This window comes from Parasteatoda tepidariorum, chromosome 2 (genome assembly GCF_982258835.1).
Source record: "Parasteatoda tepidariorum strain Cologne lab strain chromosome 2, Ptep-v5.0, whole genome shotgun sequence".
In the NCBI taxonomy this organism is placed as follows: domain Eukaryota; kingdom Metazoa; phylum Arthropoda; class Arachnida; order Araneae; family Theridiidae; genus Parasteatoda; species Parasteatoda tepidariorum.
In genome coordinates, this window is record NC_141756.1 from 13,561,621 (window position 1) to 13,588,574 (window position 26,954).

Consider the following 26,954-nt stretch of genomic DNA (forward strand, 5'->3'; position numbering starts at 1 on the left):
TTTTCAATTTTTTAAAATTTATAATTAGATTACCAACTGCCGACGCATCGGTGGTTCAGTGGTAGAATGCTCGCCTGCCACGCGGGCGGCCCGGGTTCGATTCCCGGCCGATGCAATTTTTTTCATAACGCTGGGAATTACTTTACATCAAATATTTTTTTTTACAATTTTAAAAATGGATTATAGCTTTAGTACTTATTATTTTAATTGCAAAAAATGAAGACATTCAATAAAATTTAAATATTGTTGTTTAATTAGAGATACTTTTATATATTTCTTCATTTCACTTTGATTCAGAAAAAGTTAAATTTATACCTCTGCGTGTTCATGTGATGATTGAGTGGTATTCGCTACATAAACTAATTAATAATTCGAAGCGAGAGGCCAGTTTTGATAAACTGATTTACAGATGTGAGCATCGGTGGTTCAGTGGTAGAATGCTCGCCTGCCACGCGGGCGGCCCGGGTTCGATTCCCGGCCGATGCAATTTTTTTCATAACGCTGGGAATTACTTTACATCAAATATTTTTTTTTACAATTTTAAAAATGGATTATAGCTTTAGTACTTATTATTTTAATTGCAAAAAATGAAGACATTCAATAAAATTTAAATATTGTTGTTTAATTAGAGATACTTTTATATATTTCTTCATTTCACTTTGATTCAGAAAAAGTTAAATTTATACCTCTGCGTGTTCATGTGATGATTGAGTGGTATTCGCTACATAAACTAATTAATAATTCGAAGCGAGAGGCCAGTTTTGATAAACTGATTTACAGATGTGAGCATCGGTGGTTCAGTGGTAGAATGCTCGCCTGCCACGCGGGCGGCCCGGGTTCGATTCCCGGCCGATGCAATTTTTTTCATAACGCTGGGAATTACTTTACATCAAATATTTTTTTTTACAATTTTAAAAATGGATTATAGCTTTAGTACTTATTATTTTAATTGCAAAAAATGAAGACATTCAATAAAATTTAAATATTGTTGTTTAATTAGAGATACTTTTATATATTTCTTCATTTCACTTTGATTCAGAAAAAGTTAAATTTATACCTCTGCGTGTTCATGTGATGATTGAGTGGTATTCGCTACATAAACTAATTAATAATTCGAAGCGAGAGGCCAGCTTTGATAAACTGATTTACAGATGTGAGCATCGGTGGTTCAGTGGTAGAATGCTCGCCTGCCACGCGGGCGGCCCGGGTTCGATTCCCGGCCGATGCAAAGTTACTTTTTTTTTTATAAGCTGGCAATACTTGATGGACTGAATAAAGGTTTGTTTTAAAGCCAATTTCGAGCAGTAAGACCAATAATACTTTTATATATTCTTAACACTTCTTAATTTCGTCATTTTTTTAAGTACTGAAAAAATAAATACGATACATTTTATTTTTATTTTGAACTTTCGCAAAAATTAGTATTTAATTTATTATAGCACATAAATGTACGAAAAGTAACATATATGAAAATGAATGTTTGTCTGTCCTTATAGACTCCTACTCCCTCCATCCAAGAGAAATGAAATTTGGCATTCTGATATTCATTCGTAGTTTTCTTTAAATGCAATTCAGGGCGGAGTGGTAGCAAACCGCACAGCGTGCAGCTAGTATGATTATAAATGTATTACATTTTATCTAAAGATACTTCTTATATAAGATATTATAATGGATTAATATGTTTTAATTTAGCTTTTTCATTGCAGATTAGTTGTAATAATTTGAAATTATTTTGAACTAAAATCAGAATAAGAATAAATACGGAAGTAAATTTGATTAGATTCCAATGCGATTTCAATTCAATGGAAACTTTACTTTTACTATTTTTTGGTATTCTAGTAAATTTATAAGCATCTTGAAAACTTAAGATACAATTACTATTCGTATCTTAACCATTCATTACGAAAAAAAAAATTAGAAATATGATTCATAAATATTAAACTCTGAATTGCACTTAAGCTGAAATGGTAGGAAAAAAAATATGTAGCGAAAAAGTAAAAAGAAATTTTAGTCTCTGAAATGACTCGTCAGTATAATACATAAAAAAATAATAATAATAATAGAAATTACTTTTTATTTGCTGATGCGTATTATTAGTAAGCAAAAAGTTAGAATATTTTTGTGTGATGTACCAAATTTCAATAAAACTATGCATGGTTTTTAAAAGTATGTTTACTGTATTTTTAATGAATGAAAAAATCGAAATATGAGGCAAGGTTAAATATGTAGGAAAAAGAATGAAAAAGGTTTATATAACAAAAATACTTGAAAGAAACATGAGCCAATAAGTTTAATTTCCTACTTTTTTTGAAAATCATGCATTTTCAAATTTTTTTCTCAACATAAATATCAAATATTCATGTTCTTCCTAATTAAATTTATTATATTTTCAACTGTTCGTGTCAATAGAATATTTAGTTAACACTTGTTAGTTGACACCTTTTTAGTTAGCACCTTTTTATAAGAAACGTGAAAGCAGTTTATAAAAATATTAACGCAAATTATTTTTGAATAGCAGTATAGCTGATTATAAACAAGAAACAATATTATAAAACATAAAGAAAAAGAAAATTACGATTGTCAGAGATTTTTCGCCTCAAGATTCATAAAGCAGATAAAGAAATAATGACAAAGAGTAGTTCTGTGATGTTTTTAATCATTGTAAACTAGGATAAATGGAATAGTAACAATGATACAAAAGTATAACAATTGAAAAGAAATGCAGTAAAATGAACGGGAGCGAATTAAAAAAATGTGTTAACGTACGATTAAAACAATACATTTATTTATTAGAATAGACAAGCGTGGATGATAATCCCTTTAAAGTATAAAGGATCGAGAGAGAGTAAATATAGTACAGAGAAACTTTCTTCTTTCTTCTAAATGTAAGACAACGTGCTTTACAGAAAGTCTTATGATTTATAAACAGAACACTTTCGCAGCATTGGTGCTCCGCGGTTGGAATGCTTGCCTTCCACGCGAGCGATTTCAGTTCAGTTCGGTTTCCTTTTTTACTTCTTAAGGTGGATTATGCAAACAAAATTTAAAACTTAATGTTGTTAGCTATAAAAATCTGTTTTTAAACTAAATAAATAATGTAATATTCAATATTCCAATTATATGTATATGTAGATTATATGTATAAGTACAGTGGAGCATCGTTTATACGCCGCCGAAGGGACCACCGAAAAACGTCGCATAAGCGATAACGTCGTATAATCGATTTTTACTTCTAAAACTGAAACTAACTCTGTTTTCAGTTAATTTTAATGTTTAACGTGTTGATTTACATAAATTTCTAAATTAGACAAAGCAAAACAAACAAATTACCAAAGAAGAAAAATTGCAGTCAGCAATTTGAATGTATGTTACCTTTAATTATATTTTCTTGCTGTTAGTCTCTACAATGCTTGGAATAGCGAGTTGAACTTATTGCTTTCTATGATGCAATTTTAGATTTCTAATCACGGCCAAATCTAATGGCTGAAGCGCACTTGTGCAATTTGCAGGAAAAAAGAAAGCTTTTACATTTTCCTAAATAATTAGTATCGGAGGGTGAGCTGGACATTGGTCGATGAATAGCGAAATTTTTCGTTTTTGCAAAATTCTTCATAGCATTGTCTAGTTTTTTCAGTCATTTAGTAAAAATTACGTTCGTCATCCAAGCATTCTTGTTGGCACCCTTTTCTGTATCATTCATGTTGGCAAATTCCGCCCTTTTTTAAAATACACAAGAAAAAATTAAATAAACGTGAGCAAAATTTAAAAACCGACGTATAACCGATTCTGTGCGTCGTATAAACGATATATTTTTACATTAAAACGAATAGGAATGATTTGGGACCACACTAAAACGTCGTATAAATGTAAACGTCGTATAAGTGATCGTCGTATAAACGATGTTCCACTGTATATTATATGTTATATATGTTACGGCCAGCATTCTATAGAATGTCTAGGCATTGTATATAATGTAGGATGATTTTAGGCAAGGTATGAAGTATGAGAAGTATTACATACTTTCGCTAGGCATTGTATATAATACCAAGGCATTCTATAGAATGACGAATGCTATTTAGGCAAAGTATGATAAAAACGTCCTGATTAGGTTATTATGTAGATGATATGCATTTCGCAAAAATAAAAATGTCCTTCTGAAAAAATAGTGAGAGTGCCATTAAAAAAAAATGCGTAAGGAAAAATGAAAGTTGTACAAAATATAATTTATGCCTTTCTTATTAAGGGAAACAAAATTTTCATATAAAATATTCGCATTTAAGTCACAATTATTTTCAGTTTAAAAAAAAAATATTGCTCAAAATATCCATTTCATCACCTTTACTGAGCATGGCCACAGAAGATTTTTGGCTATGCCGTTTTACCCATTTGGCATTCTATAGAATGCCTAGGAAATGTGTGAAATATAAATCGTTTCATACATTGCCCGCTAGTTTTAGGCATTTTATAAAATGCAGAGGCATTCTATAGAATGTCGGATTTCATACATATATATTTCGCTGTTTTCTGGAACCATTCTATACTTACATAATGTTAAAACGAATACATGTATTTTTATTTGTTAACGTTTCTCTGCGCTATCCTGCATATACATAATAATGAAACGTGCACAATAACAAAACATATGTAATAATGTAAATACAAATAAATATTTCTTTCTTAAGTTTAAGCTGATAACAACAATTTTTCTTCGGGGCAATCACGGAACCGATGTATTCTTTAAATAAAGAAAAGAAGAAAAAGAATAAAATCTTTATTACAATAAACAGTAAAGTTCACAGAAATAAATCCTGAAAAACAGAAAATGTTTCCTTTCTGCAGCGAGAAAAAGAAATAAATTACCAGAATCATTGTTATTTCTTACTAAGAAGATTGGTATTGACCGTTTGGACACAATCATCAATTGTCTTGCAACCATGATTTACTTTCGAAGGTTTTTTTGTTTCATTAGCCTTACTTCCCTGGAGGAACCTTAAGAAAAACCTTTATTCTCCACTTTACTTGCAAAAAAGGTTTGTAAAAAAGTTGCAAAAGTGAAAGAATTAGCTTCTAACCACATGTGGGAAAAAAATAGAAAGATGTCTAGGAAAATAAATAAACTAACTTTTTTTTGGTAAAGCTTGTTACAGATTGGCGAGTTAGCGAACATCAGATCGATTACGTTTATTCCTTTTAAATTTTCAATCATTATATGTCGCCAATGTGGCGATTTCTCCTGATCAATGGCAACCCCACAGAGAGAAATGAAGGAAATAGACCTAGAGGGAGTCTTCCAAAGATCTAAGTATCTCATTACTACGATTCGTGATCTTCTATCTTTTATTCTTAAGATTTATTTTTATCTCGGTTTCTTTTTTCTAATGACTTAGAGTTTTTATATTCAATATAAATCTTTTTTTTTCTTCGTTTCATTAAATGTACTTCAAATTTTGTTTACAAATGTGCTTAATGAACATTTTTTTTAAATATAAAAAAAGTGTAATTAAGTTTTATTTCATTGAATACATTTATTAACTATTTGCATTTTTTTATGGTAAGAAAATTCTGAGAAATTTTAAACTGCCTTGTAAAATATATTAAATGGCTGAATTTTATGTGAAAGTAAATTAGTTAGCATTAATAGCATCGAGTAAAAATTCTATGTAAGTATAAAATATGCAACTTTATAATTAATATAATTTGATAAAAATTAGTGTAGGTCTCTACATTTTTTTAAAGAACCCTAAAATAAAATTAATTACGGCTTTAACTTTTATGCAGTAGTTTTTTAAAAAAAAAACATTTTAAAAATCCTTAATTACATTTTATCAGAAAAACTTTCTTAAAACCTTAAACATAGCATGCAACACTGTAACCATTCAGTTACTGTTAATTACTCTTGTTGAAAATTTCAGTAGCTAGTAAAATATAAAAAACAGTTTTAACAGTTTAAACAGTTCCATTTCTTATAATTTGTATCTGGTCAAAAGTATATGTATGTCCAAGTATAAGAAGAAGGCGTATTTCATGATTTTTCAACGGTCAATTAGTTCTCGTGGTTAGAAACTGTATGCGGACATGGTTACTTTCCTATATATCTGCCTGTATTCTAGAGAAAGTTCATTTCTCTTTCAGCAGAATAACAGCTAAATTCATTCATTAAAATTTAAGCAACCATGGTTTGATGACCATGGTTTAAAACTTAACTGGCTTTCTTAGAACTCAAATTTAAATTCTACAGATTGTATTGAGTTAGAACGTGAAATACGTACCCAGCAAAATCAACCATGCTCACTGCCAGTATGTTTTCAGAATAGTTATTTAAATATTTTCAATTTCTGTTTCATGCCGTATTATATTAAAGTTTTTTTTAATCATGAATTCATCATGGCGCTCAATCCCTATACCTTAAATAATTTGATACATATATTTTTACATAGTTTATAATATTATTATATTTTACAAAGTTTTCTAAAAGTTTATGCACTTAGAAAGTGTGAAATTTTGTGTTATTCAGTGAGTTATTAACTAGAGTTCAGTGAGTTATTCAATAATCTCATTTTCAATTTTTTAATAATTATATGTGAAATAGAAAAATTTTAAACGTATTGAGAAACATATAATTACACTAAAATATTTCGATACATGGCTCAGAGATAACAAAAAAAGGTTCAATCAAGTACGATATAGCTTCTAGCAATTGGAAAAATTGAATAAAGTATTCATCAATGGATAATGAAAGGTCTTTTTGTATGATGACTGCTTTATTGCAGGTAATTTCTTATTTGAGAGATTAAAAACATTTTAAAATGTTATTAATTCCATTTAGAATATTCCATCTAGATATATCTAAGTTATTATTCATTATAAATATTAAAATCTTGTACTTTATCAGAAAGTGATGACAATGGAATAAACTTTGTCAACTCAATTTTATCTGTTCATGTACACATAAAAAAATGCATTTTATTCATATCTTGCAATACATTTTCCAACTAAATTTTTTAAAATGTTATTCATAGAAAATCGTCTTGAGATATATAAATTTGTATCGAAGAACATTTAAACACCCCACACTTAAGTAAAAGGTATTCCTAGAGACCATTAATTAGCGTTTCGCACAAAAACAGTTATCTTCCTAGTTCGGCGTTGTAGACGTTGTTTGAGTCTGAATTAAAAGTGAACCCCGTAGAATGAAGTGAAACAGTTTAATGCTGTGATTTTTCAAGGATTAAGAGAGTCAAAGATTAAGTCCGTGGTCACCAATGAAGAGAGATGTTCTTAAGCGTTGACTGAGATCAAATGAGGTACCTTCATACCCATAGCCTAATACTGTACTCACCATGTAAAAAGAAGTACGCCTACGAATTGATTTAGGAGCTTTATATAATAACCGTATAAATCAATGCTTTATTCTACTAATGTTGCTGAATTTCGTTATAATTACGGGAACTGGGCTTTGTTCTAAAAAAGGGAGCTGGTCTTTATAAATTAAAGTCGAACTCTCCAAATTTGACTAAATTTTTTTGATTAGATTAATTATTTTTCAATAAATAATTTCCAAAGTTTTGTACGATATAAAAATTACTGAGATTTTACAGTTAAATTTAAAAATTTCAATGAAGCAAAACTTTAATACAATTTTATAAATTAACAGTTTATTCATAAATACAATAAAAGTTACTCGCAGCTTATTCAGAAATTTTTTTTTTTGCCTTGAAGGAATGATATTAAGGATACCAGACTATCTTTTCAGAGGTTTTTCTTTAAATATGAAAATAATGGTACTTAAGAAATCTAATATAATTATTAAAAAAAAAACGTTTACTGTGTATAATAAAGATTTACCATAAGTACATTTTAACACTCACTAAATAAATGTCGTAATAGTTTGTAAAAGGAAAAAAAAAGAAGAAATAATTGATAAATAAAAGTAAAACAAGAAAATCCCATAAATAAGTCGTTAACGTTTTTTCTTAAATGTCAAACAAGTACAAAGCATAACTTCCTTTACGGCTTGATATGATGTAACTGTGTAAAGAGAGTAAACTGGCGTCACGGTTACAGTTAATTGCAGCTCGTAAAAGATGAAGGAAGTAATTGTGCTTCTGGACAACTTAAAGAAGTGTCTCGGAAGCAACGAGGAGATTCTTCAGATACAAGTGGTGCTAATGGTGCAGAAACATGAATACAACAACGCCGAGTTAAGAATGATAATAACACGTCTAAATTGGGAGGCTTTCGAAAACGGATAATTTATTCATTTGCATATTTTTAAGATTTATTCAACAATTACTTTGTTTAAAATCATGTTAAAAATATTTTTTTACTTATATACTGCATGAAAAATAATTTACATAAAAAAATGACAATTTTTTTTTATATCTTACTATGCATAAAAATCTAATGATGGTGTCTTAGTTTTCCATTGTTGTCCCTGTATTTTTATTGGCCTGAAAATCGTGTGGTAGGATCCAATTTTTCCTCATTCATTTCCATATTGTTTTGGTTGTCATCAGCATAAAATTAATGAAAGACATACGATTATTGCTTTTCTATAAATCTTTTTGTATCAATAATTTAAAGTTATTTTCATGTGCTGCTTTCATTGCGCTTTTTATTCAAGAGTTTAAAGCTAAGATAATTGTTGCGATTTTTGTTATTATTATAATAAAATACTGCTCTATATTTTAAGATAAAGTTATTTAGAAAGGTAGTCTAATCTTATTAACCGTTTTACAATTATTATTTTTGTACAAATAACATCAATATACTGTTATAAATTACAGTTAAAGAGATCCGTTAAATGATTTAAAACTTAACGATCAGCTTCATGTACAATGAGTTACGAGCAAAAGTGGTATTTAATATATCCCCCCTTTGGTAAGCAAATATATTAAATCACGATTGCGAACTCATCATATTTGTTTGAACAATATAATGTTATAACAATATAAATATTATTTAAAAAAATGATTATTTAGAAAAATTACTTATATTCACCAATAGATCTTAATATTTATAATACTAATAGATAATAATGGCGCCCGGTGACTGAGTAGTAGCGGTTCACGCTCCCGTGCCACAGGTCCTAGGTTCGATCCTCTGGCCGGGCAAGGTTGACTCAGCCTTTCATCCTTTCAGTGGATCGATAAATGAGTGCCAAGCATGCTTGGGAACTAAACACTGGGGGTTTCGCGTTCGGCTGACCACCTAACCGGAACATCTGCTCCTGCTCCCCAGAACACAAGGTCAAGAAAACTGAGGTGGGCACAGTAGGCCTTGGCCCTCCATGGGCTGTCGCGCCACTGAGTTCAGTTTAATAATAGATAATAATATTTGAGCTTGGGAAGTGGAGGCACAAGCGTAAGCAAACAAAATTCTTTTTAATGCAGGCATGTTAATTGAATAATTTTAACTTTAGTAGAAAAACTGTTTTCAGCCAAGAACCAACAATTATTTCGAAACAATCATTGGGATTGGTGAGCGGTAGTGAACAGGGGGCTTAGTTCCCTAGTAAATTAATATTATTTTTCGCCACTTTCTCTTTAAATCTTTCCTTTCAAAAGTGTTTATACTTTTAAGAGGCAAAAGAGATATTAAATCTTCAACAACAAAAAAAAAACGAGTCTAGTCTCTTTCTCTCTCTCTCTTGAGCAAAAAAATAGAATTAAAATCAAATTTTTTGTCGAAACCTACTAATACGTAATTCTTTTTTTTACTAATTTTTTAAGATTTATTGAAGTTTCGGTAAAAACAATTCTGGATGTCATTTGCGAAAGCAGTAAAATAGCTCGCATCGTCATTGCAAACAAGCATACTATTAACTTATTATAATACAGAGTAGACAAAATTTATCCTTTTGCATTTGTCAAAAATCTGTAACAAATGATGCTATTCAAAAAATAACTTTCAGCAAATCAATATTTTCTTTTGTTTAATATAATGATGTTCAAAAAGTTTAAATTGTAAGGTTTCCTACAGTTGAAAAAATGACTCTGACTTAAAGTATGAAAATATTTTACATCTTCACAAACTGCCTATTATTTTTAAGGGACAAAAATGAAGGAAATTCGTTTATTTGTCCCCTAGAAATTATAAATAAAATAAGTCTTGCTTCATTTGATAAGAACCATATTTTAGTGTGCTAAGAAGCAAGGAAATTCCAAGTAAAGATCCGTTATTTTATTAGGTGATGATTCTAATCCGGGAGCATTTTTTTCAAAAAGATTATGAGCAATAATAATTATGTCACACATAGCAATTAATTTGTAAAGCTAAATACGCTTATTTATACCATAAATAAATAGAATATTAGCTAAAACCATTCGAAATCAATTTTTTTTTAGCAAATGGTTTTTAGCTAAAATTATAAAATATTTATTTTACTCAAGCGCAATTTTTTTAAAAAAAGGTAGATTTTTAATGACACTTTTAGGCCTTTTGCCTGATAATGGGTTTATTTTGGGTTACGGGTGCCTATTCTTCAAACATGGTTTTGAATAAAGTGAACTTTGAAATTCGCACAGTTTTTTTCTCGTGATATTTATTATTCATTTCTCAGAACAATGAAAAATACTTCTATATTTTTAACACAATAGTGCTGTATTTTTTTTTTACGAATAAGTTTTGTGACACAAAAAAATATTGTTTTCGACACGGAAAAATCCAACATCCCTCTAAATACAAATTACTGAGAGATAAATTTTAAATTCACTAAATAAATATATCTTCAAATACGATCAGTGACAAAGTTTAAAAGATTAAAATTATTACTCTTTCCTGCTCGGCGAGTTCTTAAATAAGTTCTCTTTACCAATCCCACGGTAATGTTTTCATACCCTATAAATATACGGCCACCATTATTAAGCATCGATAACGAATATTTGTATCGTTATCACATATCGTGTGTACATAATTAAACTCCAAACAACGGCACGCGATTTGAAGTGGCAATCGCCATTTTGTTCCATTGCGAAATAAAAATAAAAGAAGTAAACATGCAAATTCGAAACGGAAGATAAACAAGCTTACATCTATTTATTCGTTTGAGATTTTTTCCCTGGGAGCATGAATAGAATAAAATTTCCTTTCTCTTAACAGTCTACCGCACTGCAAATCGATAAAGAAACAGGTTAATGCACGTATTTTATGCTCTTTCAATGCAAATTTCATTGAAGTTGAATGCGATATAAATATGCAGGCATTGAATAGTTCTATTTGATATTCATTTTAGCAGACAATCTTAAAAGGGCCCAATCTATAAAAGATGTTATTTTAGAACGAAGCTAAAATACTACATTGTTTTACAAATATTACTTTTCAAATTTGAAAGCTATTTTTTCGTATTATTTTATGTTTAAACATCTTTGATTACAATTACATATAAAGCACACATATCTTTTAAATTATGATTCTTATTTTTTTCTTAAAGCTTGCTTTTTTCAAATTGACTTTCACTGCTATTTAGTAAAAATTTAATTGAGCTTTTAACTAATGCAGTGTAATCCCCATTCATTGATATTATTTTTCTAGCTTCAGTTTAATTAAATTTATCAAATTAATTAATTAAAATTACTGTCTTTCCTTTTCGTGTATTTACAAATAACACAAAATATACTTTAGATAGTAATTTATCTCCTTAAATGTGTCTGAAATTTTATTATTAGATTAAGATAATTTAAATCTAAATCCTTTTCGAACTTTACATTATTGATATTTATTATTAATTTTCTTTAAATAAATGTATATTATTTTCTAATTTATAATTTATCCCAGCGTTGTATGTACTTTACAATTTATCGGAACTCGAAGAAATAACAGTTAATTATATTTATTTTTTTCCATAATGTTAGAAAGATAACTGATAATATATTTTATATTCAAAATCGAAATAAAATTAAGAATTAGAAAAATAGAGAAAAGTTAAAATATTTAATTAAAAACGAAATGCACTATGAGTGCTAACAATGTACCTTGCCTTCATTAACACTCAATATTTTAAAAGAAAAAGCATGGAAACAATTTACAGAATAAAAACAAAATAAATAATAAAAAAATTAAGGAGAATTTCGCTAATCTAATTTTAAAAAAATGGAGAAAACGATAAATTGATTACTCGACTAGAAGTTAGTAGTGCGAATTACGATGCAACTAGTAAGAAGCAAAGAGGTACTGTACACTGTAAAACAATTCTGACCAAATTACGGTAAAAATTACTGGCACCCTGCGTGCAGTATTCGTAAAATCTATTTTATTGTAAAATACATTTTACATTAAAATTTTATACCGTAATTTTTACAGAAATATTTATTTTTTACAACGATTCAGTTAGTTTACAGTTAATGTAACTGTAATAATTATAGTACACCAGATTTAACTTTCCGTCTCCAGAACTTAACTAGGTTCCATTAAACTTTATGATAAAATGAATTTTACCGTAAAAAGCATTAGCCCCCTGAGTGTCATTATATTTACTGTAATTTGATCCAGTATTTTTTATAGTGTTATGCATTAAGTAAAAGAGTCATTCACCCATGCTTTGAAAAATGTTGCATGTCTCAATACTTCTTCTTGATCTAAAGACTGACATGCTATGCCTTGTTAAAAATCTGGAGTAGAGAGGTATATTTAATTTGTGCTAATAATAAAATCGATTAAAAAATTTTATTGCACAGGAATTATTTTACATCATTACAACGCTAATCACTTCACTATACGAAAATTGGAGTAAATAGAAGTAAATTTTATTAAAATTAAGATTCTATGGAGCAACACATGTTTTCACTGAACTCATGTCTTCACTGAAAGATGTAGACAACACATGTTTTTTCACTGAAAAAGAACAAAAGATCAGGAGAAAATTTTCATCGATAAAGTTAAAAAAATAAAAACATTGAAGATTAAGTACTAAAATGAAATTTGATTTAAAACTATACAAAACTCTGAATGAATACTTTGAATAAAAAAAAGCAACAATAAATAAAATATTATAATAGAATTGTGTTTCTTAAAAAATAATTTACTCAAACATAAAAGTCAGATCAAATCTTCATCATTTCAAAACTCATAAAATCTCACGTCTTGTTTTCCAACTCTTTCAAATCTATTCTCGGAACAGAAGTGGAATAAAATATAAGTCAAACATTTTCCGAAAAAGAATAAAAAGGAGTCCTAGAGATCAGGATAAAGCTTTTTGAAAGCTTCGAAAGGGGGGGAAAGCAAGAATAAAATGGAATAATATGAGATTCATTGAGAAAAGAAGCTTGGAATTTTTCTGGCAGGCGACAATTTAGTATAGACCGATCATAAATCTCTGTAGCAAACTTCATTTGAAACGTGAATAGCAGTTGCAAAATGTTCGCACTTCGCAGATTGTGTAGCGATCGTTAATTATGCTGTTTAAGATCTTGGCAATGTCTATCAACACAGCTAATAACTTTTAATGAATAAGTTTGAGATTACCAAAATTCAGATAATATGTGCAAACCAATAGTGCAATGATATAATAAGTTGGTATTAAGCAAAAATATTCATAACTAGTTAAGAATTCCGTTAATTTGCACTAAATGTACACTAAACAAAAATGTACTTCAAATTTCTTTTACACTATAAAGCACAAATTGTCTCTGGCTGATCATATTAATCAAATCTATTTTAAATTCGTAAAATTACAATTGCAAACTTCATATACGTTTTAGTGAAAAACTGTGGTTTAAATTTTTGTTAGTAAGCAAAGACCCAAAGTGTCTCTTGACGTCGTATTGAGACGTATTGAGACGTCGTATTGACGTCGTAAAAATCGTATTGAGTTAAATAAATCAAGTTTTAATTAGTCAAGAATTTTGGATAGTTCGAATTACAAGTTCTTATAAATTTATATGAACAAAATTGTGTTTTAAATTTCGGTTAAAGTAAGAAGCTGAAGAGCCTCTTGCCGAGCTTGTTGAGTTATTTCAATCAAAATTTAATTGAGAAATGTTAAAATGTTAAATGTTTTTGGAATCATATTAATCAAGTCTATTTGAAATTTTGAAGATTTAGAACTGTAAGTTCGTATAAATTTATATAAATACAATTGTATTTCTTGTTTCAGGGACGAAATAAGGAACTAAATGGCCTCTTACCAGAGATTTTGATTTATTCAAATCATGTTTTAAAGTTTTAATTAGTTAAGCATTTCGAAAATTTCAAATTACAAGTTCGTTTAAATTAATGTAAGCACAATTTTATTTCTGTATAAAACTGTTTGCAAGGCAAAAGTCCCAGAACAAACAAAAGTGGCTGCTTCCACCTATTCACTACTGGTATAAAGCAAAAAGACCAGGACTCTCTTTATCTCTCCCTGGTGACAGGCGAACCAACACCTGCTTATCCCGACTGGCCAGTGGACACCTGAAATGTCTCACATTTTCTGCAAATCAAAAAGTCTTTCCTCTTTGCCCTAAATGCCAACAAAACCAGGCATCACCTGAGCACATCTTGAACTGTTTAGGGCTGGACTGGAATGACATTCATTCCTCTCCCATTCTGGTTTCGGATTTTCTGAATGTCAACGGATTCATTGATCTGGTCTGACCCCGTCAGACCAGATGGGAATTAGCAACAACAACAACAACAACAATTTTATTTCAGATTTCTGTTGCAAAATAAGAACACGAAGTGTTTGACCAATCATATTGATCAAATATCGATTAGCTAAGAACTCAGTAAAATTTCGTATATAGAATTCGTAAAAATTTAAAAAAAATATTTATTTTGAATTTTTCTTCAAAACAAGAACACAAAACGCCTCTTGCCAATCATATTGATTTAAACAAATCAAATTTTTATTAACTAAGTATTTCAGGTAGGTAGATACTTTATTTACTGGGCTATTGGCGACAGTCTGTGAAACATCCCTGAAGATGATCTGAAGATATAGCAATCGCAATTTTTTACTTTCTGAAGAGGGGATGGCTGCTTTGGTTTGTCCGACGATTTAAGTGTGAAGTCGCGCACTTTAAAGTAGAACAGTTTAATGAGGACCGATACCGCTCACCCTCGATCCCTACGCTGGCTGATCAAAGTGGTCACTCGCTCTCTACCTGAACTCAGCCAAGGAGGCTTGACTTCGGTGTTCTACTGTGAACCGTGTCTTTACGACCAGTCCACTGAGAGTTCACAAGAATTTCGAAAATTTGTAGGATAAACCAACCAGTGAAGGAACATATTTCATATATATATATATATATTAAAAGTAAGAATTTGAAAGTTTTTCTTTAGATTGATTGGTAACAATAGCTTACTGCTAAACAATAGGAAGTCATCTAGCAATGTTTTGGATTACCTGGTCGAATAGACTTCTCTGGAAAAATTTTTGAATTTGTTATTATCTCTGCAACACCTTGTTTCGTTCAAAAATTTATAAAGTGAGTGTTTGTATTTATATGATTGAAGTGGAATTAATTGCATGCAATAGTTTTATTTTTCTCACTGTGAAAAAGAGAATTCAAAATATAGTTATTGAAGTTACGTTTTATATTTTTTAAGCATCATAGCACAATAAAGTACTGAGATAAGGAGGTGTTTATTCACTGGATCACCAAACGATGAAAAACCAGTGAAGGAACAAATGTTCCTTTACTGGGTTTTTTTTCTAAGTTAATGAAAATAAAAGATAAACTTTAATTTTCTTGTACCTTTAGTGATGTTCCGCATCAAAAGTATGTTAAAAATACAAAAAACAACCTCTAACCAGTGAGGGAACAGGCATGTTCCTTTACTGGGCATAGATTTCCCAGTGAATGAACAGTATGTGCTAATGTGTTGATACTTTTATTTTCAATTCATGATTACAAAAAAAGGTAACATTTTCCAAGTATTTATAGGTTATAATTTCAAGAATAGGCTTGTTTTTAAATATTTGTATGGCTTATAAATTCATAAAGAGCATTAAAAAATAACCAAAATAAAATGTTTCTTTACTGGGTGTTCTTTCACTGGTAAGAGCTGTTCCTTCACTTGGTCTTCTTACTACTTGTTATTTGATCCTCCAAAACTTTAAAACAATATTATGTAAGTTCTCTAAAATTTTTTTACGTAATTTGCAATTAGTAACAAATACGTTGACACTGTCATTTAACTAAAATTACGAAGTTTGAAATTAATATGATTTTTTAAAAGGCAAGCGAAGCTTAAGTGTTCCTTCACTGGTTAGTTTACCCTACACGGTTTGAAATTTCATAAACCATGTAGGAACTATTCTCCTACACGGAAAAATGGTTAAAAATTTTTTTGATAGTTATTTTTCCGTATTCAAACAAAACAGTCAAATAACCATTAATAAGATTATATTCAAACTGCTAATAGTTAAAAAATCCGTTGATGTACTGCTTTCACCTAATACGGCCAAACAACCAGAATTTTTACCCACCAATTAGGCCTATCTAATGAAGTCACATAGTTCCACGCTGATGGGCACTTATTATGGCCGAGAGGGCTAATCTGGCAATGTCATGAATGACACAATCGGCATTCGAGTCCCAGCGTTGGCACTACAATATTTCCTCCATTCCTTCAACACATGAAGAGTTTCCAGTGTCCTACACTCTCCGATTTGTAACATTGTAAGATATTTGAATACAATACTCTCATTCCCGCATATGGCAGCTTCATAAGGCTTTTGGACTATCTCCAATGTCCAGTAAATTTTTATTACAGTTTTGAAATCATGCTAGTAGTAAATGGTTAAAAAACGATATAGTTTTGCAGTCATGGTCTCATAACCATACTTGTTATAAACGGTTTCAAAACCTTAAAGATAAAAAAAAATCTTCACCGTTAATAACTTTACGGTTAATTGGACGTACTGCTGACAGTTATTTTACCATAATTTTAGAATGAAAATTCTAACTGCGTAAGTTAATATAAATTTATGTAAACAAATATGTATATTAAATTTCTGAGACAAATTAAGAATCCGAGGTCCCCTTTCTATTCTCATTGGTTGTTTTTATGTAAATATTGACTGTCATAATACTTTTAGAATAAGAATATTTTAATTCCTCGTCTCTGTATAAAATTATTTGTCATTACTTTTCGTTAGGAACAAAAAGGGGTGCGTAATAAATTGATTCAAAACTGAATCAAATCTTAAAATTTAAGTTCAGAACATCTTCTTTATGGTAAAACAAAATTTTAAGCAGTAGAAAACAAAATCGTATTATATTGTAGGCAACTTTCGTTTTACTCAGTAAAAGAAACATTTATAAGTTAAAAAATTAAGCTATAAATTCTATTAATAATTTTCAATATTTTTCTGTTCTAAGAGAAATAAAAGTGGAATCAAATAAAATAGCTAAATTATTTTATTATTTAAATTAAAATCATCAAATAGCTAAATTATTTTTAAAATTAATTAGTTGATTTTTAATTATTTCACAGCATTAACTAGTTATTTTTTAATTAAGTCATTCTGAATGTTGAATGCAGTAACGTTAAATGAATTACTAAAGTCAATTAATCTAAAGTTTATTGCATTAAAATTAAATTTTAATTTAAAAAGAAAACCTACTTAAGACAATTTACATAAGTAATTCAAATAGTTTAACGAAGGAGAAAAAATGATATTAAAAGTATGATAAATGTTCCAAATCAGGGAGAGACAGAACTTGAATGTAGAAGAAAATTTTAACAAATTTAATAAAAAGGAATCCTTTTTATCGGCGTTGAATATTAAAAGCAAGGACGATTAAAGTGATGGATTGTAGAGGTAGAATAAAAGTCTTTCACTCAATTATCAAAATGAATAGCGAATAAAATATTTGATTAATGAAGCGCTCCTGCTTAAATAACCTTCTGACATGACTTAAAACACAAGCTTTCCATCATCTTTCGATCTCAGTGTTTTCGAAAAGAGTTGAAGGGGAAAAATCTTCACAAAACTGAAAAAAATTTGGCAGAAACGGTTAATGGCTTTACTGTTAACATTGGGTAATGTCATGGATATGAGATGCTGAAATGGGTAAGGAATGAGTTAGTATAGAATTAGTAAATATTTTTTAAGGTTTTGGTCTTTTAAAACTGACAAGAATTTGCAAGAAATGGTTGATGAGGTTATTATTTATGTATATTGTCATAGATATGAGATGCTGAAAAGGGTAAGGAATGAATTTGTACAGAATTAGTAAATATTTTTTAAGGTTTTGGTCTTTTAAAACTGATAAGAATTTGCAGGAAATTTTTTATGAGGTTATTGTTTACATATATTGTCATAGATACGAGGCACTGAAAAGGGTAAGGAATGAATTTGTACAGAATTAGTAACTTTTTTTAAGGTTGTAATCCTTAAAAATTGAAAATAATTTAGAATAAAGGGTTGATTGTTGTTTTCATTGGGAATTTGTTATGAGATGCTGAAATGAATAAGAAATGAATTCACACAGAATAAATAATTATTTTAAGGTTGTAGTCTATTAAAACTTTAAAGAATTTGGAACGGTACTTTTATTTACGTCCCGCAAGAGCTGCACAATGGCTATTGATAAAACATTTGGAAGAAATTGGATGAGGTTATTGTTTAGATTGGGCAATGTCAAGGATATGAAACGTTGAATTGGCTAAGGAATGATTTTGCATAGAATAAGTAACTGTTTTTGAAGGTTGTGGTCAATCAGAACTTTAAAGGATTTGGAAGAAACTGTTGATGGGTTTATTGTTTGCTTTGGGCAATGTCATGGATATGAGATGTTATTGAAATGGGTAAGGAATGAGTTTGTATAGAATTATTTTTTAAAGTTGTAGTCTTTTAAAACTAAAAATAATTCGGAGGAAATGTTTGACAGGGTTATTGTTTACATTGTGAAATGTTACGGATATGATATGCTATATAGAAAAAGTAATTAATTTGTATATAATTACTAATTTTTAATATGGTTGTTGTCATTAAAAATTGAAAATAATTTAGAAGAAATTGTTGATGGTTGTTTACATTGGGTAATCTTATGAATATGAGATGCTGAAATCGATAAGGAATGAAATCGTATAGAATAAGTAATTATTTTGTAAGGTTGTCGTCTATTAAAACTTTTTGGAAGAAATTTTTGATGGGGTTATTGCTTACATTGAAAAATGCCATGAATATGATATGCTTAAATGGGTCAGGAATGCATTTGTACTGAATCGCTAATTATAAGAAAATTCTGTACTTATGCTTTGTGAAACAAATATGCAAAAACAGCTGTTGGACTTTTCTCGTTAACTAATTTGTGTTCTTTTCCAATAATTTTTACTTTATTATTTATATTTATCTATATTCTTTTAAGATACAGTGTCCAATAATTGGTGCAATTTTTGTTACCTAAAAAAGAGTATTTTAATTTTTTTTTATCTGTATGACTTTATTAAGTGGTTATCTACTTAAAAATTAAATTCGAATTACTCTTGTTAAACGGAGTTCTTAATTGACAATGAGAAACTAAACGAACGATAAGAAATGCGATGAAAGTTACCGTTTAGACTATATTGTGCAATATAGTATCTTATTGACTGAGTCAAATGGAGTAGTTTCATGAACAAAATCTGATGAAAAACACTATAAAAATTTCCTATAATATACGAAATTATTAAACATTAAATTTTATCGTTTTTTTATCGCTGAAAATAGCTAAATAAATTTAGTTAAAAGAATTTACTTTAAATTTTTTTGTCACATTACTGAGTTTATATTTTATACTGAGAAAAAAAAGTATTTTAAAAACTGCCAGAATATGGTGAACTTTACAATCTTTTTGGGAACACCACGAAGATAGGTAATTTTTACCGAAGCGCTTATTTAACTATTTTGGAATAATTTTCAATATAATATAATTTTATGATATGTCATAAGATTTGGTAAATATAGCAAAATGTTTTAATTTTATAATGGATACAGAAGATGCCATAAAAGCTATTTAATCGGTAAAATATACCTTTCAGTTTTATATTTTTTACTAAAGGTAAGGGGACTATAATTTTGGAAACTAGAATTTGCGGTAAACCGTTGCTATATGAACGGAAAACTTGCCAAATGAATGGTTTAAAAACTGTATATTTTGGTTTCATTAATCAAAATTATGGTTATGTTAACCAAAATGTCATTACCATATCGTGCGGTAATTTGACCAGAATTTTTTTCGCCGTGCAAAAACACCATTTTCTGCTGTTATTTAAAGCTTCGGTCTCAAGATCATCATCTTGGGTCATCTTTCGTTCCTCCAAGTACAACCTATTACCTCCCAGAGATTTGAAGTATTTTTTTTTATTACTTTATCCTAAATTTAGAACACAATATCGTTGCAATTGCATTGAATATTCTTCAACAGGTAGTTTCTTTGTGTGATATTTATATCTCTTATTTATGTGTAAAAACCCTTTCATGCGCATTTCGCACTACTTTTCGATCTAGAATTTTCGTTCTTTGCTGAATTGGTAACTTATGACCTCTGTTTTAAAATCAGAAAAATGAGAATGCTATCAATTTAGTCATATCTTTTAAACTAAAAAATGACATAGGTTATAATATTATAAAATGATTGTAATTTTATTCAAAATAATTCCATTAAAAAAATTTATAGTTTTTAGAAAACATTTTTTAGTTGAGCATTGCTTCCTTTTATGTTAAAACTACAAAGTTTAATTAAGAAAAGTACATATAAAAGTTGAAAAAGATTATCGGAAGGATCAAATCTTAAATAGCGAAATTTAAAAATTCTAAAAATCAATCGCGTCTTCATTTTTTAAGCGTTTAATAAGTCACGTAACTGAAGAAAATTTGTAAAGAAACATTGAGTCTCTCAGTTCGTTAGTACCATCAGTATGTTTTTTTCTTCTTTTTGAATTAAAAATATCTTCTGAAACAGAAGTTATTTCTCCTCCCTTACAGAACACAGAACTGTGTTGATTTGTAACAAAGTCCGGTAGTTAGTAAGAGAAGTGTTTTTTCCCCCATAAAGATAAAAAAAAAAATCTGATTAACGCTTGATGTATTTTGCATCTTGAAAACAGATATAGTATTTAATGTTTAAGTTATAAAATACAGTACCTTAACATATTTCAATCAATTTCATACTGAAACAATTCCATAAGTTGAAGGAATGAAATGTCAGAAAATCCCGTGAGATATGTTTTCATATGAATTCAAATCCGCATAAAAGAATGTTATAGATAAAAGAGAGAGAGCGAGAGAGATAAATAAAATAAATAGTTTGAAAATTCATCTTTGATTGATATTGAATTTAAAAGATGTTATTTACAAAAAAATTTAATTTTTTGTTTAGTGCATGTTTGTTTATGCTGTGGCATTTTTCTTATCTGCTCATGTTATCCAGCTCCCCACCCTACACGGGAGTAAACTTTAAAACTTATTTCACCTCGTCAAGAGCTTAATAACCAAATATTATTTCAACCAAATATATTCAAGGTGAGTTTGGTGGTGCACAGGGTCTAATTGAACTAGATTGTGAAGACAGGATAAAATAAGAATAATTTTTTGTATTCCGTTGTGGACCTCAAAGTGCAAAACAAAAAGAATGTTATCCAATAGACATATCAAGAAAAATAATACATTTTTGCCTTATTTGATTAAGATAAATTCCCCACAACCTGCCAATTTAAAAGTAATATTTAATCAACGTTTTGTAGTACAGAAGATATCCATTACAGGTGCATCGTCTAAAAAAAGAAAATTTTAAAAGAAATGTCAATTCAGTTAACATCCCGATAACTCATGATGATACTTAAATAATTTGGCTCGAAGATTTAAGATCAAATACTCAGTTGCCAAAAAATGATTTAAATTTAGATTAATTTTAGATAAAATATTTAAAAGGATGCTAATATTAGAAAAAAATATTTGAAATGATATTAATATTAGAAATTTCTTTTTAAAATGATATTAATATTAGAAAAAAAATATTTAAAATGATATTATTAGAAAAAAAAATATTTAAAATAATATTTATATTAGAAAAATATTTAACAGGATATTAATACTAGAAAATATTAAAATTATATTAATGTTAAAATATATTTAAAATGATATTAATATTAGAAAAAAAATATTTAAAATATTAATATCAGGGAAAATAAACAGATATTGTATTACAAGTGAAAATAATAAATCATATTCAAGAGGTAGCTCTTGAATCAATTAATAAACCTAGTGCTATATTTTCTTTTTTTTTAATGTAGTGCTATATTTGTTTTTCAGTGCTATATTTTCATTGAATACATCGAATCAAAATATTTTTAACAAAATTTGCATTGATATTTTTTTAAAAAAGGGAAACCATATTTTGAGGAATGTATTGTCTTTGAATCTCTAAAGAGACGCGTCACCTGTTTCAGACAAGAATCCCTACACGCCACAAACCAAACATCTCCAAAAAGATCAAAGTTTTTTTTTTTTTTTTTTTTTTTTTTTTTGCAAACTTATGTTAGCTGTTACCTTATATGTCCAGATGGGAGCTCCTACTGTCCAAAAAAGCGTACTTTTCTTCTCCCCCTGCAGATTTTATTACATCATTCATGTTTTATTCCCAACACTTCCAACCCCTCTTCAGAATTTTTTCTTCTATTTCATTTCTTTTCTTAGCCTTAACGGTATATCGTCTCAATTTTTCTCACTTTTCCAGCCTCTATTAAAGTCAGGGCCGCCTATCTGTCAAGGGAAGGGGGGGCAGTAAGGGGATGTAGTATTCACCTGCTAATCCCAAGCTATCCACCCCCGCCTCAATGTTTTGATCCCCTCCCTCCAAAAGAGATCCTTCTTCCCCCATTAATCACAAGCATACACTTACACCTCCCTCCCTCCCACCCTGAAAAAAGGGTTGTCGCCGAAGAGCACTAGTGTGGCGACATTTGGCGATTTTATCACATTCCAAGATGCCGAATTAGTGTTACGTTATATATGGAGTTATTTAATAATTAACAAATGAAATTTATTCACTTAAATAATAATTTTAAGCGTTTCATTTTGCCGAAACATATATCATTGAATTTAAGAATAGTTAAAAAGTCATGTCAATTTAGAATTTGAAGCAAATATGCAGATACTTTCAGAAATATTAAAAACGAAGTTCGATATTCGACAATTTAAAATGACGATTATAATGTGATACGATCAAAAAACGAAGAGCAATGTCACTACATAACTTGAAAAATCTAGTCTATGACATTTTTACACAAATACAATTCAAATTAACTAAAACTTTATTGTTTTTTTCTATTTGTTTTGCGGATTTTATTTCCTCCTCATGTTTTGGTTAAAGTTAAATAAAATTTTATTAGCTTAAAGAAATTTAAAAAAAAATTATTATTTTAAAAATTCAGAAATATGTTCAAACATAGTAATAGCATCGAGTACACTGCAAAATAAAAGGATTTCTCAAAATTGAGCTAAAATGTGACAAAAATAGCTCTTAGAATAAAACATAACTTTTTTTTGTTTTTCCAAAACATGTGCTAAAATTTCCAAAACTCTTTCTCTTAATTTTTATAGACTGGTTATTTTAGTGAAATCATTATTTTAACTGATTACAATGTAATGAGAGGTTTCTCAAAAATGAACAAAAATGTATCAAAAAAGTTCCGAAACGAATAACAGTCCAAATTTACAGTCCAGTGTATTCAAAATTGATATACTTATTTTGGAGCAAAATGCGTATACACTATGTATTTTGCAATGTTGTGGGAGAAATATGTAAAAGCTATGTTCGATGGCTGCCGGACTCAGAACATCCGGGTTCATTGTAAGGTGATCTAATCACCATAGTTGTACACACCAGTCCAGAGAGAGTTAGGAAGCTTTATATAATGGTCGCAGCAATGACACAATGAGGACATACTACTTTCCAAGCTCAATAGCTCAAAGGGTTGCAATTCGTAAAATATGATACTAATAACTTAGTCAGGAGTTTGATAATTTTAATTTTGCTTTTTGATTGTTTTACTGTATCTTAATGGTGTGCCATTGTTACTGGTGTTCCATTTTACTGGTGTGACATTGCGGTGGCCACCATGTAAAGCAGGATTTCTGAAACTTTTTGATGTGGGGACCCCACAATATTTGCGAAACTTTTGGGGGACAAAATCGTGAGGGAAATTGTCAGTTTCTTCACATGTACTGAAATATACTATTGCAGTTTTAGGGATTTAATCTTTTTATTTTAAAACATAGAACAATGGGAAAATTTTTGATTAAATAATAAACTTAAAAATATAACAAAATATTAAAAAGCGTTCAAACGTTTTAATTTTTACTTGGTCTGTTTTATTTTTATCTATTTTCAGACACATTATGTAAAAATATTTGGTAGCTTGAAATTATTATAATAAATTTATAAAAATATCGAAATTGCTAAAAGTTTTGGTGACCTCTGCTGCAGGTCTAACGATCCCGGTTGGGGTTAGGACCATAGTTTAGGAAACTAATGAAAAGCTTCCTAACAACTCTCTCTGAACTAGGGTGTACAACTATGGTGTTTAGGACATCCTACTACAAACTCGGAGATCCTTGCTTCGGCTGAACCAAGGATGCATCTGAGAACATTCATGCTTTTCGTCCCTCCACATGCATTTTGCTCAAAAATGAATATATGCTGATTCAATTTTAAAAAATAGGATTTTCAAGATCGGCCATTATTTGTTTCGAAGTCATTTTTACACATTTTTGCTCAATTTTGAGAAGACCTTTTTTACAGTGATATACACCGAAGAGCCATTACATTATGAACACCCTCCATCTATAACAATGGGGGCTCGCCCATGTTTTCATGGTTTCTCACCCACGAACAATGTTTTCATGGGGCACATTAGGACCAATAATCCTCATAGAACAATCCCTGACGTCTGTAAGCTACTTGAACACAGTTGCAGACCAGGTTCACCCATTCATGGCAACAGTTTTTCCTGCGGGGGATGGTGTTTACCAACAGGATAATGCACCGTGTCATAAGGGTCGAATCGTCATGGATTGGTTCGAGGAACATTCCAGTGACTTTCAAGTCATGTTTTGGCCCCAAAATTCACCTGACCTTAATCCAATAGAGCATTTGTGGTCCTACTTGGAAAACCAAATTCGTGCTGCCACGCTACCGCCTCACAATGTGAAGGAATTGCAGGACCAGTTGGTGAGCGCTTGGTACCAGATACCTGAGACTACCTATCAGCACCTTGTGGAATCAATGCCACGGCAGGTGCTAGCAGTTTTGAGGGCTAAAGGTGGTCCTACATGTTATTAGCAGGGTGGTCATAATGTAATGGCTCTTCAGTGTATATGATACCCCAACATTATTAAGATCAGGAGAGTAGCCAAAAGGATGATACCTTATATCTCATAACCTTATCCATAAAATATATAAAATTTCGGAAATTTTGGTTTTAATAATATAACTTTATCTATTTATTCATTTACCATTATTTTATTTACTTTTAATAACATAATTTTATCTAAGAGTTAATTTTCTAAAAATTTCAATATAGAAAATGAATATTTTTAATGCTGTGGTAAAGGGGAAAATATGCTATTAATTTGAGAGTTAACAGTTTAAATGTTACATGAAAGATGATAGCAACATTCTGACTTACTGTGATAGTTTAAGACATGTGTGACTTACAAGATATATTTTTTATATTTTAAAATATATGAACTTACACGTAAATTATATTATAATAATTAATTAATTATAATATAATAATTAATATATAGCCTAATATGGACACAATAAGTATTATAAAAGCAACAAAAAAACTTAAAAAGAACTTGATAATAAATTCAGTAACATCTCTTAATAATCGTCAAATTTATTATTTATTTAGTAAATTTATTCAGTAACTTGAAAGTCACTAAATAAATAAGATTTGAAAAGACATCAAAATGAAAAAGAGGATAAATGTTTCTCCAACATTGCAAAAGAAGAAAAATAATGTTTTTAAGGAATAAGGGGAATCAAAAACTTCAAAACGGTTTTCAAATATCACAATCCTTTTGACAACAATAGAAGCGTAGCTTTCTTTCATATCATTTAATACACTTCTATTTACTTTTATATAACATCGTAGGAGATTTTCTCGTGAAGCAGAATAAAATTAGGAAATTCTCTGATCAAACATATATTAAAGAGAAATAATGAACAAACAGAAATTATTTTATAATGAAAATTTTTTGGGAAAATATTCTTAAAATAATAATTAAAAGTAATATTACCTTAAAGAGGTTATTCCAGACAGTATTATAACTTATTATGATTAAATAGATATAAATTGAAGAATAAATCATAAAAATATGAATTGAATAATTTAATACCTGTCTATTTATTTCATATGCATTAAAAAAGGTTTTTTCGCTAACTAAGCTGAATAAAATTCGATATTCTCTGTTAGAATGCATAAAGAAAATAATCAACTAACTGGAATTATTGCAGAATTAAGTTTGTTGAAATAAATTTTGAGAAATATTATTTCAAAATAATATTTTCAGTAATTAAATGATTTAAAAAAGATAAAAAATTAAGATAATATTTAAAATAATCAGACTCAATGCTAGCATTATAAAAATATAAAACTATTTTAACTATTTGAATTATAATGATATGGTTAATGCAACTTAAAAAAGAAAAAGGGGGAGGGGGATAGTGTGGACATTTTTTACAAATTTTCAACAAACCACATTTAATATAAGTAAGTCATAAAGCTTTTTTTTAACAATAATTTGAACGATTCTTCCTTGCTCTTAAAGTTTTTTCTCTCTATGTTTTTTCACTACATGGTTCGCTATATTTATTGCTGGATTATCTTTAAAATTTGCAATTAGAAATAAAATAAAAAGCGCACTGTAAAAAAATATTCTTAAAAATACCAGAATATGGTAAAATTCGTGCTCTATTTTGCCGCTAAAAATTTTGGTGAATTGTGGGAAAAAAATAGTAAAATTTGGTGTG

At 29.1% G+C, this 26,954-nt stretch overlaps 1 protein-coding gene and 4 non-coding genes across 6 annotated transcripts in view; 4 read left to right on the top strand and 1 right to left on the bottom strand.

Annotated features, from left to right (window-relative positions):
* LOC107445627 (uncharacterized) overlaps positions 1–26,954 on the bottom strand; it is a 626,385-nt gene that overhangs the window by 496,668 nt on the left and 102,763 nt on the right. The window lies entirely within an intron of this gene.
* Positions 45–115, top strand: TRNAG-GCC (transfer RNA glycine (anticodon GCC)). Its single transcript has one exon. It is a non-coding gene; the product is annotated as a tRNA-Gly (tRNA).
* Positions 416–486, top strand: TRNAG-GCC (transfer RNA glycine (anticodon GCC)). The gene has a single exon. It is a non-coding gene; the product is annotated as a tRNA-Gly (tRNA).
* Positions 787–857, top strand: TRNAG-GCC (transfer RNA glycine (anticodon GCC)). Its single transcript has one exon. It is a non-coding gene; the product is annotated as a tRNA-Gly (tRNA).
* On the top strand, positions 1,158–1,228 carry TRNAG-GCC (transfer RNA glycine (anticodon GCC)). Its single transcript has one exon. It is a non-coding gene; the product is annotated as a tRNA-Gly (tRNA).